This window comes from Maniola jurtina, chromosome 7, assembly GCF_905333055.1.
Source record: "Maniola jurtina chromosome 7, ilManJurt1.1, whole genome shotgun sequence".
Classification (NCBI taxonomy): Eukaryota; Metazoa; Arthropoda; class Insecta; order Lepidoptera; family Nymphalidae; genus Maniola; species Maniola jurtina.
Genome location: NC_060035.1, coordinates 2770881 through 2788872, shown reverse-complemented (window position 1 = coordinate 2788872; position 17992 = coordinate 2770881). Strand labels below are relative to the sequence as shown.

General features: G+C 38.4%; 2 protein-coding genes across 7 annotated transcripts in view; both read left to right on the top strand.

The window, feature by feature from the left end:
* The window catches only part of LOC123866855 (guanine nucleotide-binding protein-like 3 homolog), a 33688-nt gene extending 24798 nt beyond the window's left edge, over positions 1 to 8890 (top strand). The window contains exon 10 of the mRNA XM_045908580.1: positions 8838 to 8890. The gene's annotated coding sequence lies outside the window, so the exon portion shown is untranslated. The remainder of the gene's footprint in view (positions 1 to 8837) is intronic.
* LOC123866882 overlaps positions 1 to 17992 on the top strand; it is a 74197-nt gene that overhangs the window by 517 nt on the left and 55688 nt on the right. The window lies entirely within an intron of this gene.

Here is a 17992-nt window from a genome sequence, read left to right as displayed (position 1 = left end):
AAAAGGTAGCAGACAGACAGACACGTCTTGTATACCTAAAAAAAATTAACAAATAGCCTAAGCTATATACCAACAAACTTATTATCTACTTTAAGTTACAGTACTGTAGACTTTAATAAATAAGTGTTACCTACCTATCTACCATGATATGAGTGAACTTGATTTATCTAAGCTAGATCCGGGAGGCCTAGTGGCTAGAATGCGTGGAACTTGGTAAGTAAGGGATCGTGGATTTGATTCCGGGCTCGGACTTTTAGATACAGACAAGTATCTAGGTATAGTTCGCGACAGTACGACATGGCAATCGGGGTGGGGACGCCCCGCACACCCGCACAGCCCACACGCGTGTGCACGCGGTGCGGGATAACGCGGGTGACGTGCGGGTGTGTGGGGCGTCCCCCGCCTCATATTCCGATTGCCATGTCGACCTGTCGCGAACTATACCTAGATACTTGTCTTTATCTAAAAGTCCGAGCCCGGAATCGAATCCACGATCCCTTACTTACCAAGTTTCACGCATTCTAGCCACTAGGCATCTCGGATCTAGCTTAGATAAATCAAGTTCACTCCTATCATAGTAGAAAGGTAACATTTATTTATTACAGTCTATAGTAGTGTAATTCAAAGTAGATAATAAGTTTGTTGGTTATTTTTTTTTTACTATAGGTACAAGACGTGTCTGTCTGTCTGCTACCTTTTCATGGCCCATACGCTTAACCAATTTTGACAAAACTTTGTAGAGAAATACTTACTTTGGAACTCCCTTGAAAAATCTCGGACTTTTTGATGGAGACAAGCAAAAAGTACCTAGTTATTCTTACGAGTCCGTGGCTCTACTCCATATCAACATTTTCTTTAAATAAACTATTGCTGCTGTTCCTTGCACTTTTATCCCGGAAAATCAAAGAGTTCACACGGGATTTTTTAAAAATCTGCATCCTCGCGAACGAAGTCGCGGGAATCAGCTAGTAAAAAATATTTCCGCAATTAAAACAGTCCAAAAATCATTTCACGGTTCAAATTTATAATTTTCAAGCTCACTTATAGTAATAAAAATGGGTTGAGAACAAAGACTCCTGATTTAGTAGTTAACAGTTAACACATTACTTAAACTATTGAAAAAAAAAACGTAGAAAAACGTGAGCTTTAAAACTTTGTTTTTTTATATCCTCTGTGTACCCGTTTAATTGGATTTTATTTACATTTACTGCATTGGTTTATTGTGTGGCCAAGGTTGAACGATAAATACGACTTCATAATCCATAAGAAAAAAATACCTGTAACTATATACGCTTTGAACTTTTTGTTTAATTTAAACACAAAGATTGTAAAAAATCCTGATCTCGCGATTCTTGTTGTGATTTTTCCTAGGATGCGTTACGCTGTTGTAATTAATGTTTAATTTATTACATTAATTATACAGTACTTTGCTGTAATTGTATAAAAAAGCTCTACAAGTCTTATTTCCTCGAGTGTGATGCCTAGTTACGTAAAAGCTTGGAAACTTATCACTAAAATAACTAAAGAAATGCCAAAAAGTATTCACCATCACCATCTCAATCCAACCTGCTTTAACGGTGAAGGAAAACATCGTGAGGAAACCTGCATGCCTTCTAGAGTTCTGCATAATGTTCGTAAAGCTGTGTGAAGACTGTCAACTCGCACTTGGCCAGTGTGGTAGACTACATATCTATGGGTAGACTGTGGCCAACAAACCCTTCTCATTCCAAGAAGAGACCCGTTCTCAGTAGTGAGCCGGGCGATGGGTTGATTGTGATCATGTTTTTTTTTTTTTTTAATTGTATAGACTAGCGCTTGGCTGCAATCAGACCTGCTAGCAAGTGATGATGCAGCCTAAGATGGAGCGCGCTTGCCTAGAAGTTGCCTATTGACTCTTGACTTGAAGGTACCCATATTATAGGTGGAAGGGAAAACTGACGCCGGAAGGGCGTTTTAACATGACTTCACTTTTTTTCATTATGGGCAAGCGCTTGACCACAATCACACTATGGAAAGTGATGATGTTGCCTGATGGGACGCGTTTACCTAGAAGATGCCTATTCACTCTTGTTTTGCAGTTACCCGGGTTGTACTTAATTGGTAGGAAACACAGGTCACTTTGACTTTTAATGAGACGGTAATGTCAAACTAATTAATTTTTGTGCGTAATTCTGTGTAATAAATTCCAGCTTGTGGTTTGAGATTCTCATTACAGATGTGATTTTTTTCTAGGAAGCGTTACGCTGGCATGATTCATGTATTATTATAGACTTTGACTCTATTAGACACAGACCTTAAACTCATTAATATAATTGCTATTATTCATCTGTGGTTATAATTACATGTGTATATCTTAATTAAGGAAACTGCTGAAAATTAATTCATTAAGAAGTGAATAATTAATAGGTAATACCTAATTAAATGACTCCTTATTGGTCCATCATAGGGCTAATTACATCGGCTCAAAAGTAATAAAGTTTTGGGTTCAATTATGGCAGGATTAGTACCTACCTACACATTCAGTGTTAAGTTACTTAATAACACTATGATGGATAAGTTTATTAGCTTTACCTACAAATATTACAAATGCTTAAATGTGTTTGTTTGTTACCTGAAAAGGACAGACAGACACCTTTTTGTGAAAAGCTATAGCAGACAGACAAACAGTTTCGCATTTATAATATTCATTCAGAAATTCATTGTAGCATGGGCAGAAATTCTAAATTCACTCGCAGCTTGGTTATCTTCAGTAATATAGTAATAGTGGTAATACTTAAATGAGTAATATAAGTTGTTCCCATAGAAGCGTTCCCGTGACGAAAATGCACGTAGGCGTCGTATAGGAACGTCTATTGTTACCACATACCTAACTAATTAAAACAAATATATAAATCTAAATTCGCTTAGATTTATTTTGTTCTGAAGTCTAAAACCTTTGTGCTTTAAATTTAAATATCACTACCTATATTATAAATTTGAAGGTATATATTTTGTTTGTTAATTTGTCCTTCAATCACGAGCAACGGATCGACGTGAGTTTTTGCATTATAAGTTTTTGTATATTATTTTTTTTAAGTATAAAAAAGAATATTAGCCATTTTAACCATGACTAACATTCCCCTTTCCCCTCCAACTAAGCGTAAAGCTTGTGCTAGGAGTGGGCACGACAATTATAGTGCAACGGGTGGGGTTTGAACCGCCGACCTTTCGGATTTCAGTCCACTCCTGTACCGTTGAGCTATTGTGGCTTCAACATCCATGGGGTAGGTATAGCTGTTAAAGAGTGGAGAGGGACATAGGCTACTTTTTATCTCGGAACATCAAAATAATGATGAAGGCGTGAGGAGGACGTTGAAATGGTATCATTTTACTTTGTGTTCATGCGTAGGTAGGTACCTTACCTAAGTACTTTATTTAAAAATTCAATACAATATTTAGAGTGACAAAAATATTATAATGAAAGCTTTTCAATTAGTTGTAGGCACCTTTAATAAATTCAAACAGATGCCCTTTCGATTAAATTGAAAGTCAAATATAATTTGCTTCATAAAAGTTCATTATACTACCCTATATTAATTAAATTAATTCCATTTACCCCCACACAATAACGTAGATCAACCCTCGAAGGGGAGAAGGTATACCCACATACATACCTAAGAAATGTTACTGTTTGAAAAAGTAGCTGACCACTTGGTCATAAAATATGAATGTCATCGATGTGTGAGTGAATTTTTCTTTTTTAGTGCATCTGTCTGTTTGTTGCCTTTTCACAACTAAATGAACTGCTGAATCGATACTAGATTTCTAACAGAGATAGTTTGTATTGTTGGATATGGTTTACCTACTTACTTTGCAATAAAATATGTATTTTGATTGTGTATGACCGAAACTCAGTAGAACAGCTAGTGGTGCATACATTATTTTATTATTATTAGGTTATTAGGTACCTAAGCGTGTTTCTTGATGAGCCCCGTGACCTTTTGACCTTCAAATACGTCCATATTAATCTATACGCCCTTTTAAATTGTGACAGTTAATTATTAAAATGTATAACAGTTGTTAGCCCTCAAAGGATGGTCGCCCCACCGTGTTTTATGGTATCGATTCTTGAAATTGCTAATTGTTTGTTTAGGACCATATGTTTTGGAAGTGGGTAGAGCACGTGGGGTCGAAGGATTGAATGCAACCTAGTTTAATCTTGTAACTTAGCGTTCCTTCGAAAAAAAAACAAATATTCTTTATTCTTTATTTATTTGCATTCATGTCTTACATCATAAAAAAAAATTATAATATTACAAAATGAAGCCCAAAGCAATAAAATTATATTTACAAAGCTTAGTAAGCTGCATTTGATATAAAAGTTTACACCACTCAAACCCATCGCCTAGCCTACTGAGGTCAGGTCTCCTCTCAGAATAAGAAGAGTTTAGAGTTTTGGGTAGGTAGGTTTCTTTAAGGTGTTTTTTCCTAATATTTAATTGCTTAAGCCCTTTCAAAGCTTGCCTTATCTAATTACTGTACAAACCGAGTGGAATGGTCCCAAGGATACTGACTGATTTTCCGGCTGGACAGCCGGGGTGGTCCTTTGCGCAAAATATGAGCCAGCCTTTTGTCATCATATATATGATATTTGAACCTAGTCTACATTTAAATCTTGTACGTACATACGATTCCTTTAAGAAATTATATTTATATTTCAATTAGATACCTACGTCGTACGTCTACTTTGATTTGAAAATTAATGGAAATACATATAACTTGCGAGGAAGACTTATTCAAACAACATTGCGGTTAGCGGTAAACGTTTGAACCTTTCCCTAGAGCCGCCCGGGGAAGTAGGTCAGCTGTCCCGGCCGCGATCTGTCTCCCGGGGTTAACATAGCTTAAATAAGCTCATTTGTTTGGAGCTCACTCACTGTTGTCACGAAATAAACGAACTAATCTCTATTATTTAGAGAGTTTGTTTGTACTTACATGCAAAAACTTTTATACTTTACAAGGAACCAAAAGCTTAATCACACTAATATTATAAAAGCGAAAGTTTGTGTGTATGTGTGTGTGTGTATAAGTTTGTTACTTCTTCACGCAAAAACTACTTGACGGATTTGGCTGAAATTTGGAATGGAGATAGATAATATCCTGGATTAGCACATAGGCTACTTTTTATCCCGGAAAATCAAAGAGTTCCCACGGGACTTTGAAAAACCTAAATCCACGCGGGCGAAGTCGCGGGCATCGGCTAGTTTAATATAATCCGCCAAACCTAAGAAATCTGTATGGTGCAACATGCAGCATGCCACATGCACCGCCCGCCCTCCCTCTGATAAACATGCAGGAAAAGCAAGCCACCAAGCAAGCCATACGCACCACCACCACGCAGCACCACACAAATCCCAAAACCACTCGACGCACGCTTGCGACAAAACTTTGCAAGGCATTGTAAGGTCTATATCTGAGGATGCTCCGGTGTCGGGGCGAAATGTGCGTCGAGTGGTTTTGGGATTTGTGTGGTGGTGCGTATGGCTTGCTTGGTGGCTGGCTTTTCCTGCATGTTTATCGGTGGGAGGGCGGGTGGTGCATGTCGCATGCTGCATGTTGCACCATACAGATTTTTTGGTTTTGCGGATTATATAGCAAATTAAGCTTTTGGTTCCTTGTATATCATGGACTTCCGCAAAATAACGCCTGCTTCTTACTACATTTTATACTTTAGTTTTCCTTAGTTGATTTCAAAAATAAACAAAGTTCTGAAACCTTCTCGGAGAAACACGTAAGCGTTTACCTAGCCGCTGGGCTTTACACTTTTTGGAGTTGGTTTTTCACTCGTATCTTGATTTCATTGTCAGTTCGTGGTAACAAGGTCGTATCGGCCACGTATAGTTAGTGTCTCTCAATTCAATATTCTTTATTGCGAATTTGTCTATTATAAGGTTCTGCCAAATTCTACCTTTGTAATATACAATAACACAGTCGTGAATACTTCTGTCATTAAAATAATATCATTATAATATTTAACATATATATTTTATTTGGGAAGGGATAATTCTTACGAAGAATTTACGAGTAGGTATATCTCGTGATCAGTTAGGTATATAGTCACTGATAGGGTATAACTTTTTTCTTATAATAATAATCATTAATTTTGTCATATAGGAAGGAATCTCATTCCCAATCTCTTGCTCATTTCATCAGTTATGGGAAATAGATTATACCTATAGACAGAAGAGAAGAGATTTCTTCTGCTATGACAATTTAATAATATAGAAAATGTGATAATTCAGTTAAGCATCACTGAAGCGCTTCATGTTTTTGTCATCCAATTAATTTGTTGACACGCAATACCGTCGGAGGAATATCGCTTAATTCACAAATTAATGGGGAGCTGAGCGCGCAATGGATTGTGTTTTAATTAAAATTTGGCTTTGAATTTTACTTTTAATATTTATTATTATTGTGGTAATAACAATTTTACAATGAGGCTGATGCCTATGTCAAAAATTATTTCTTAGTAAGTAGTAATTATAAGTAGGTATCTAAGTTCTTCCAAAATTAGTAAAATCCACATTCAGTTTTAGTTTTAAGTTTACTAATCATTTTTAACCCCCGACCCAAAAAGAGGGGTGTTATAAGTTTGACGTGTGTATCTGTGTATCTGTCTGTGGCATCGTAACTCCTAAACTAATTAACCGAATTTAATTTAGTTTTTCTTTGTTTGAAAGGTGCTTTGATCGAGAGTGTTCTTAGCTATAATCGAAGAAAATCGGTTCAGCCGTTTGAACGCTATCAGCTTTTTTCTAGTTTTCTTATAGAGGTTTTTGTGTCGGGGGTTTTTTAAATTTTGAGTTATAAATTATCGATTTAACTAAAAAGTAGGCACCTACGTCAAATGTTATGACGTCACATCTGTGAATTTCGTACAAGTTATGAGATATTTTTATATCAAAAAGCAACAGGATTTTTTCGGGATATAGGATAAAATATTTCTTTAATCCTGTAAGTTTGAAAAGATGCTTAGGTATATAATAAACGTATTTTTTTATCGTTATAGAAGATTCCTAGATTCAAAGAAATAATTTCATTGATTCCCACATTAATAATATAACTACCATACCATAAGAGTGTTACAGTCCAGATAAGGTCTCCTAAGTGAAGCCAAGATGAATCAGCTGTATAGTTCTTAACAAAACAAAAAAGTCGTATAGCTATGACGTCCATATCCAGAGATATCAATTATAATCTTTGCCTTATTCGCAACATATCCTTGTAGAGCTTGCAGCGATTAACGCATGTCATCCAATTAATCCGATGATACACAATTAATGCAATCATTCTAATCGGTCGCAAGGGAATGTTAACACCTCATAAATTGTAGCACTACAAAACCTATAGGTAACCTAACTTCCCGTAAAACCCGTCGATCTAGAATCATGAAAGGCAGGTAGCAATGTCTTATTTGATATCCTTTTGACGTGACAACGTCTTATAATTCGATAGAGCCGGCTGCACGCACGAAAAAACATGACTCATGCGGCGTTACCTCACTCTGAGGCGTTCCATGTAAGGCTTGAAGTGCAAGCGTGAGCGCGGAACGAGCGACAAAGAAGCACAATCGGCCTTTGTTGTCACGTTCAACTATCGTCAGTAAACCGACTTTACAGACAACCAACTTTTTTATTTATTCACTATAGGTAGGTAAGCGCTTGACCACTATCACACCTGATGGAAAGTGATGATGTGGTCTAAGATGGGACGCGTTTACCTAGAAGGTGCCTATTCACTCTTGTTTTAAAGATACCCGGATTGTAATTGGTAGGAAACACAGATCGCGGAAGAGTATTCCAAACCTTAGCCATGCGTATGAGGATTCCCTATGGAAAAAGATAGTATTACATTTTAGACCTGTCAATTTAGTTTAGAGATTGTGTACAACAGAATTAGCTACAATGCTTGCTTTACCCACTTTGTATAAAATTTTACAATTAGTTGAAGTTCGCTATCCATGTTTTGAGCTGGCCAATCTTTATTGTTCACCAATGTACCTATATTTTAAGGACATAGATATGTTCTTCTATCTCATTCTGTGTAGATGGTAGAGCCTGTGGGTAGAGCCCTCATGGCTTTCATCAACACAACAAGTGTAAATTAAAAATTTATAACACCCCGACAAGTGAAGGTTACAGTGACTAGAAAAGAGCTGATAACTTTCAAACGGCTGAACCGATTTTCTTGTATTAAAACACAGAACACTCTCGATCAAGCCACCTTTCAAACAAAAAAAAACTAAATTAAAATCGGTTCATTAGTTTAGGAGCTACGATGCCACAGACAGATACACAGATACACACGTCAAACTTATAACACCCCTCTTTTTGGGTCGGGGGTTAAAAACAAATGGACGTGGGAAAATTGCGTGCGTTCATCGGGTAACACAATAAAATACAATGTATGTACAATTAATTAACATTCCCCGAATGACACTGTATTGCGACACTATCATATCGACGCTCTAATTGGATGACACAAAAACCGGCGAAGTGCGAGCCGGACTCGCAAACGAAGGGCTCCGTACCATCGTATAAGATTCTTTGTGGGAACCACAAATTCACGGTTTTAGGATTTTTTCCTTTACTTGTGCAATAAGATCTACCTACCTGCCAAATTTCATGATTCTAGGTCAACGGGAAGCACCCTATAGGTTTCTTGACAGACACGACAGACGGATTGATAGACAGACAGACGCGGACAGACAGGCAACAAGCTGGTTCCATTTTTGAGGTACTGAATCCTAAAAATTAAGTTTCTTGAATATAAAGCCTACATGCTTGGTAAATAGGCAGTAAAAACGAAATAGTTTTCACATTTGAATGTTAAACTGAACCGTGTATGGGCTGTAGAGTGGTTATCGCTCGCCAAGTTCGCTGTGGAGGGCTTTACACTGTTAATGAGGCGGATTATCCACTCCGCCATATACCATACCTACTCATACGTAGCCTGTAAGCTTAGTACGAGTTTCCGATGTTTTACCTAGCAATATTAATACTCGAGAGGTTGTACATCCTGTTTAAAATATATTATTATAAGGAAATTCAGGTACATTTTGCTGTAATGTTTTTTGACTCTCGAAATCTACCAACGTTGTCGAAATCTCTCATTCGCACACCAGCCCACACAAGTTGCTGTTCGCAAACTTACCGGTTCCAACTGACTGGGCTCTGTTCTATCCGGAAAATATACCATACTAGCTGATGCCCGCGACTTCGTCCGCGTGAATTTACGTTTTTCAAAATCCCGCGGGAACTCTTTGATTGATTTTCCGGGACAAAAAGTAGCCTATGTGTTAATCCAGGGTATAATCTATCTCCATTCCAAACAGCCTAATCCGCCCAATAGTTTTTGCGTGATTGAGTAACAAACATCCAAATACCCAAACATCCTCACTTTCACATTTATAATATTATATTAGGATTGGGATTATATTCTATACCCTAAAATTTAAATCATCATATCTCCTAAATCATCACACTCTCTCCACATCTGACTACTTATGCACTTACCATCAAGTACCAGTTCTTACCATTAATGTTTTTTAAATCTGATTTTTAGATCACCCATATGATTTTAGGATATTTCACAATAAGTAATTTTTGTACCCTAATTTACCGTATTGCAATAAGTTTGATTCAAATAGATTCAATCGATTATATTATTGACCTCTTAATATTACCGAACAAGCACTTAGATAAGCATCATATTTATTTGCTAGTGTGGTAGTAATTTTTATCTTCAGTTATATTATTTGGAATAGTTACAGGAAAATCTAATTAGGGTACGGTAAAGTTCGCAAGAAACGTTTACGGCTGATCGTAAACCGGTCCGGCATGTTTGCGGCCAAGTTTACAACGCGTCGATCGGATCGCACGGATTTGCTCTTATTTTGGCTACGCAGAAAATTATTTACAGCTCCGAAGGACATTGTACCAACGAGGTTTTATTAGCTCTTAGCAGTTTTTTGTTGTTTTGATTGTCTTTTTAATAAACCTTCGGCAGCGGAGAGTAAGTTTTTTTAATTTGAACGTTGACTATTTCTGCGGTATGGGAATACATAAACTTAAGTTTGGAAAAAACATTCAATTTTTCAGTTTATCGGAAAATTGACACTAGTGAGATTACAATATTACCTATTACGGCTTATGCAATACCGCTCAGGTACAATAGGCTTCTTTGTATTCCGGAAAATCAAAGAGTTTCCGCGGGATTAATAAAACCTAGGTATATCCAAGCGGACGAAGTCGCGGAAATCATTTAGTGGATACCACAGAATATAATAGTAGATAAGTACCTAAATAAATACGCAAAATTTAGCGGATGACAAGTTAATATATTTTCATCTTATTTATTTACTTAGGTAGGTACAAAATGTACCTAATAAGTACATATATCGAAAAATCTAAACTAGAATGATTATTGCCATAGCTTTTTGTATTATAATACATATTTAGCGTAATTCTTCATTGCTTAGTAGGTAGTAAGTACCTATCAATTTTAGGTAATATTTAAATATTTGATTATTTTTTTATTAAAATAAATAATAAAAGTTTTATTTACTTTTTCTGCTGCAACACAGATACCAAGTTAGATAATACTAGTTAGCTGTGGCTCCAATAAACGGGTGTTTCCATGAATTTATATAGGTGTTTCTAAACAAGTTATTATTTTGTATCAGATGTTTGCACAACTGCACGCAGTGACACAAGGTTGTTCTTGTTTAGGTCACTGTTGTATGTCACACAAAAGTGGCACGTTTTGTTCTTTATTGGATGACGATTGCGTTTTATAAATAAATATTTTTCATTATTTTTGCTGTTAAATATACTAAACTACTGACGTCGACATTTGGCGTCAATGGCGTTGTTATTTTGCAGAATTTTTTTATCGAATGTTAAAATATAGGTACCTAAGTAACTTACCAAAGATAGTAGTTCTAATTTGGTTCTCCGGCCCAATTTAGACCAAAATGTAAAAATCTGTGAGGAAGGTTTGAAAGTGAAATAGGTAGGTACTGTGGTGAGTGGTGACCACTGACCAGTTAGTACCTAAGTTATCTATCATGTTTTATAACAATATGTATTTTTAACAATATCAGTATGATCAATATTTGAGATCATGTGAAAATTAAGGATCAATTAATGAGTAGGTTTCATTAATTTTCAATTAATGAAATTAATAGTGAAATTAAACCATCATGTCCAGAGTAGAGTAAAAGATGGGTTAACTGAAAAATCTATTGAAGTTACCTACAAGAAATCACTAATAGACTGACCAAGACACCGACTTACATTATAAATATAGGACTGATGACGAGTTATCATGAATCATACCTGGTACATACTAGAGCTAATTTCTTAAACTGGACACTTTCAAGTAAAGATTTTTATATGAACCTGTGAGGATGATACTGCCATTGGCGCAATTAAACTGCCATAAAGCCTACATTGTCGTATTAGTTTACAAATTGTGAAAAACCAAATTAAATTTGAATTTCGGTAGCTATATTTACTAAAATAAAAACCGTTTATTACCCAATCTTATAATTTATATTCCCTAGAATAGCGGCGATAGCCTTAAAGATTTGGGTGGTCAGGGGTTCGATCCCGGGCACGCGCCTCTGGAAAACATCGTGAGGAAGCATTCATTCTGTTCTTCATAATGTTCTCAAAGGGGTATGAAGTTTGCCAACCAGCACTTGGCCAGTATGGTAGACTACGGACTTACGGCCTATGCCTTTCTCTTTATGACTCGTGCACAGTAGTGAGCCGGCGATAAGTAAAGATGATGATGATAGATTGTTATTGAATAAGGATGTTGGATTGACGAGTCGATTTATGCCATTGCGGACAAAAGATGGTATTGAACTTGAGCGCGGTGCTTTCACGCGGGATAAATTATTCATGATAAATCCGTTTTGTATATTTATGAACTTAGGATGTACCTAGTTCCGTTGTTCGTGGCGCCACTCCATAATCCAACATATAAGGGCCAGTTCACACTATAAGAGCATCCCTATTCCCTATCTGTAAGGAGTACCTACGTACAATAAAGTAGGTAGGTACATTGCTAGCTGATTGAGTTCTGAAAATCGAGAGTGCGTTTTGTATTTGACGGCCTTCCTAGCACAGAGGTAAGCGCTGTGGTTTTATTAGTGGGAGGTTCCGGGTTCGGTTCCCGGCAGAGGTATGGAATTTTATTATTGATCTGGTGAAAGGCTTCGGCCGTGGCTAGTTACCACCCTACCGGTAATGCCATGCCGCCAAGCGATTTAGCGTTCCGATACGGTCCCGTGTAGAAACCAAAGGGGTGTATGGGTTTAATGGAAACTGCCATTCCCTTCCAGGTTAACCCGCTTCCATCTTAGACTGCATCATCACTTAGCACCAGGTGAGATCGCAGTCAAGAGCTGACTTGTATCTGAATAAATAAATCACTAATTTTCTCAAGATTTTATTAAAAATATTTTAAAGGTCATTCAATAAACTTGCATAAAATATTATCATGTTAATAATAACATGCCCTAAAAAGAGAAGGTAGTATTACGTAGTTCGGACACAAGAGATAAAAATAAATAAGATTAATAGAGCGATGTGTGCGATTTCGCCGCATCCTAAAAGGAAATGTTGCAGAAACGAGTCGAGACGGTTCTGCTTTGTTGCTAATGTGACCATGTATTCAGCACTATTTCTCAACACTTCGGCATACCCATCGAAAAATATCTTCCCATAGGAAAACAGAATCCCCTGGGCCTAAGATATTTTTCGTGGTGAAAAGCTATCTATCTCTATGGCAATTAGCAAGGCGAATTCAGCGACTTACTCATGGAAAGGACAATATTAGATATAGTCCCTAGTATGAATTTCCATATGCCACGGTTTTCTGAGGCTCCCTGTGACTCGTTCGATGTCGTCTGTCCAAGTGACTGTCTAGTGAGGAGACTTCCAAACGGTCTTTCGGTAGATATACGAGGTCGCTATCCCAGCACCTTGGAACACCAATCTCTAACGGATTTTCGGACTATGGTCTATGTGCCTTGCCCATAGTCATTACAGCTTCGCAACCCTCTGAGATATGTCGGTTAATCTTATTCTCCTACCAACTTTCTCATTTCTGATATCATCACGTAGAGAAACACCAAGCATAGCTCTCTCCATTGCCAGCTGTTACTTTTTTCTTTCTTTCTTCTCTCTGGGCGTCCGCACTTAAACGTTTCCGTCTGTTGTGCGTGCGCTGCCGCTCCCCGCTGAAGTCTTCACTCCAGCCATCCAAGCTCACTCCAGAAGCCGAGTAGACCGCCCAGGTTGCCGAGTGTTTCATGAGGTGAGGTTGGGGATCCCAAATGGCGTTCTCGTTGTTCTGTCACGCGCGTGACCTGGAGTACACGTCGGTGTTTCATCGACCTCTATGCAGGCGTTACACAGAGGATTGTCAGTGACATAAAGAAAAGGTTTTTGTTGAGTGGGCTATACCCTGTTATGAGTCCCACCACCTTCCTAAGTTTACCTACGTCTAAGCGGAGTATAGTTTGTTAGTTTGTCGTTGGTCTATGTTAGGGAAACCTCTTTGCCAGCTGTTACTTGTTGGTCAATGAAATATTTCACAAACAGCTTATAGTATGGTGTTCCTATTCGCCACCCAGCATGTAATACACAACATTGTGTGATTGCATTTCGCAGTGTACACTGTAGAGCAGCTCGCAAACCGGTCCTACTGCCAGTCACCGGGTTATTGTAGCTATCGCGTTCCGTTTACACGCCAAGAAAGTGTGGCAAATAAGGGTTAGGTATTCCTACCTAGTACCTATAAACCTATACCTTGGTTTAATGTCAATACCTACAGCGTATTTTATTAAGTTAAAAAAATTAACTATAAACCGCGACTTCTATACCTTGGTTTAATGTCAATATGTATTTGACACCTAAAGCGTCTACTTTATTAAGTTTAATAAAAATTAAACCATAAACCTCTTCTTCTATAAGTACCTACCTTGGTATAATACTTACCTATCAATACCTAAAGCGTACTTTATTCAGTTTTTTAAAAGTTCTAAACAATAAACCTCAACTTCGTCGTATATAGTGGAAGCCTTATACTCTTGTTGCATCATTATGATCAACCCATCACCGGCACACTACAGAGCACGGGTTTCTTCTCAGAATGAGATGGGTTTTGGCCATAGTCTACCACGTTGGCCAAGCGCGGATTGGAAGAAAGCGGTTACTTTGATGAACTAAACTAAAGATAACTAAGGAAAAACGCCTAATCCCATTTTGCTGGTGTAGCAAAATCTACAAAAAATTAACGATTTTTCCAAAATTTTTCAACATTCTTATGTAAAACTTGTAGCTACTTTGGTATAGAATCGGAAGCAAAACCGATAGACGTTCGGGTCCAAAGTGCTAGAATGGCGTCCTCCCACTGTTGGAACTTGGAAGACCCCCACTAATGACTAAGTGGACATACGACATCGAATGTGGCGTATGGAGATCCCTATAAAAGACCTAGGTAGGTATGTTCTGCGAACATCTATCGGTTGATGATGATATTGAGTTTCCATAATGTTAATCCATGCGTTGAGTCTCTTTCTGAACACCTGTCCACCTCAAGCAGAGTGAGCGTCAAACAATGAGTCACCGGTCAACATAGTTATTCCATAGACACTATAAGATGACGCATACTTGCAAGTTGAACTGTCGTGAATCAGGCCTGGGAATGTCATGTCTGCCGGGAGCCGTGGTTTTTTAACCCCCGACCCAAAAAGAGGGGTGTTATAAGTTTGACGTGTGTATCTGTGTATCTGTGTGTCTGTGTATCTGTCTGTGGCATCGTAGCGCCTAAACGAATGAACCGATTTTAATTTAGTTTTTTTTTTTGTTTGAAAGGTGGCTTGATCGAGAGTGTTCTTAGCTATAATCTAAAAAAATCGGTTCAGCCGTTTAAGAGTTATCAGCTCTTTTCTAGTTTTCTTGTAGAAAAGAAGGTTAGATAACCGTTAGGTTCATAATATTATGTCAATAGACAAATGTCAAGCTGTCAAGATGGACGTTGCCTAAATACATAATTATTTATTTGAAAATGATGTTTTGGAAAACTCAGATACTTTGGATCGTCGGGGGTGTTATAAATTTTTAATTTACACTTGTTGTTTGGTGACGGTACTTACTTTAAAGCCTAAAGACACGGTAATATACAGATAATATTACCGTGCTAAAGATTGGCTGCAATCAGACATGCTGGCAAGTGATGATGCAGCCTAAGACGGAGCGAGCTTGCCTAGAAGATACCTATTCACTCTTGACTTGAAGTGGTACGGAAATCTGATGACGGAAGGGCGTTCCATATCCTAGCGGTTCGAATAAGAAACGAGGAGGCAACTCGCTTCGTACGTGTCCGAAAAATCGATTACGAGGTAGGTAGGTCTACGAGCTGCCTCCAGGATCAGACAGTAATATATCGTTTAGTTTCTTTAATGTTATTATAATCCATGCGTTGAGTTTTACACCTGTTCAACTCGATTAGAATTAATGTCAAACAATGAGTCACCAGTCAACATAGTTATTCCATACTGTGTTCCATAGACACTATGACATGACGCATGCTTGCAAGTTGAACTGTCGTGAATCAGGCCTGGGAATGTCATGTCTGCCGGGATCCGAGGTTTTTTGTTTGGCGACGGTACTTACTTTAATGTTCGCTTAATTATTGACACTGCACTGAATTATGGAGGCGCGGATGGATAAATGGCGTAGTTAAACGAAGCGAGCTTAAAAGCTTTGTTTTGACCGAGTGAATTTATTTGATTTCCTATTTAAGCATTGTGGCTAAAAAAGGAAAACAAATAAATTCATTGTATTGTGGTTAGTATCCATGCGTGGCCCTAGTCTGTACATTAATATGCTTACTAGATGATGCCCGCGTGGATTTAAGTTTTTAAAAATCCCATGAGATCTTTTCGATTTTCCGGGACAAAAAGTACCCTAGGCCCTTTGCCGGGATGCAAGCTTGTACCACAGGTCATACTTATACCTTAAGTTTTAGCGACCCTAATTTAATAATCAAACCAAAAACATATGACTAAGAAGGCGGCTGATGATTGTCATTGAAAATTGTTGTTTACTCATCTCTATTTAAACTTGAAGTAGTTACCTACATGTTTTTACTTAAATCTGCGCTATTACCAAACAGCCAAACAGGAAAAGTTTGTTACTGAACACTTTTATGGAAGGAAAAACCAGAAAAAATGCATAAGTCATTGACAAAGCTTCAAATTCAAGGAACCTAATATTATCTAGTATCTCTATACTTAGTAGGTACCTACTAACTTTAGAAGTGATATTCGATAACTTTGTTATAACAATAGCTTTACTGCATTTTTTCTTGAAATTCTAGATTCGGATTTTGTTACTGCCAAACAGCGAAAAACATTGTTCTTTCAGAAGGCCGACTTCATAATATTGAGTTATTATGATAAGTTTTTATTTACTTAGGTACATTTTTCCTTCGGCCCCATAACCCTATCTGGGGTACAATTATTTTTCTTTATTTTGGTTACGTAGATATACCTCCATCCATCAGCCTGTAAGCGTCCACTGCTGGACATAGGCCTTTCCAAGAGCGCGCCACCAAACACGGTCCTCCGCCTTCCTCATCCACCCGCTCCCCGCCACCTTCTTCAGGTCATCGGTCCAGCGGGCAGGAGGTCGTCCTACACTGCGCTTACCGGTACGCGGTCTCCACTCCAGAACACGTCTGCCCCAACGGCCGTCGGTTCTGCGACAGACATGGCCTGCCCATTGCCACTTCAGCTTGCTAATCCTTTGAGCTATGTCGGTCGCTTTTGTTCTCCTGCGAATTTCCTCGTTCCGGATTTTATCCCTGAGAGTAATACCCAACATAGCTCGCTCCATAGCGCGCTGAGCGACTTTTAGTTTGTGGACGAGGCCAACTGTCAGTGTCCACGTTTCAGCTCCATACGTCATCACAGGTAGGACACACTCATTAAAGACCTTAGTCTTAAGGCTTTGCGGTATCGACGATTCGAAGACCTGACGTAGCTTTGAAAATGCTGCCCAGCCCAGCTGGATTCTTCTGTCAGCCTCCTTGTCGAAGTTGTTTCTACCGAATTTTATAATCTGGCCGAGGTAGTTATATTCCTGAACAACTTCGATGCTGACATTGCCGATGGTGACGGGTCTTGAGGTAACGTGTTCGTTAAACATGACTTTCGTTTTGTCTATATTCATCTCAAGACCTACTCGTCTGGAAGAACAGCTAAGCTCGATCAGCATTTCCTCAAGGTGTTGCAGCGATTCAGCCAGTATGACTATGTCATCCGCAAATCGCAAGTGTGAGATATTTTCGCCATTTACGTTTATGCCTCGACCATTCCAGTCCAATACCTTAAACACGTCTTCTAAAGCACAGGTGAAAAGTTTGGGAGATATTACATCTCCTTGCCTCACACCTCTCCGTATAGGGATCGGATTCGTTTGTTGGTCTTGAACTTGGACGGCCATGGTGGCGGAGTCATACAAACATCTCAACACTTGGATATAATGCCAGTCGACTTGGCATCGCTGTAATGAATCCAGAACAGCCCAGGTCTCGATGGAATCGAAGGCTTTCTCGTAGTCCACAAACGCTAGACAGAGTGGCAGATTATACTCCTGAGTCTTCTGCATAATCTGCCGTAACGTGTGGATGTGGTCTACGGTACTGTAGCCTTTCCGAAACCCAGCCTGCTCCGGAGGCTGAAATTCGTCAAGTCTTCGGGCGAGACGATTCGTAATAACCCGCGAGAACAGCTTGTAAATATGGCTTAGAAGTGAGATTGGTCTGTAGTTCTTAAGTAGACTCTTATCTCCTTTTTTGAAAAAGAGTACGGTGACACTTCTACTCCATTTTTCCGGTGTTGTGCCAGTTTTGATGACGGTATTAAAGAGGT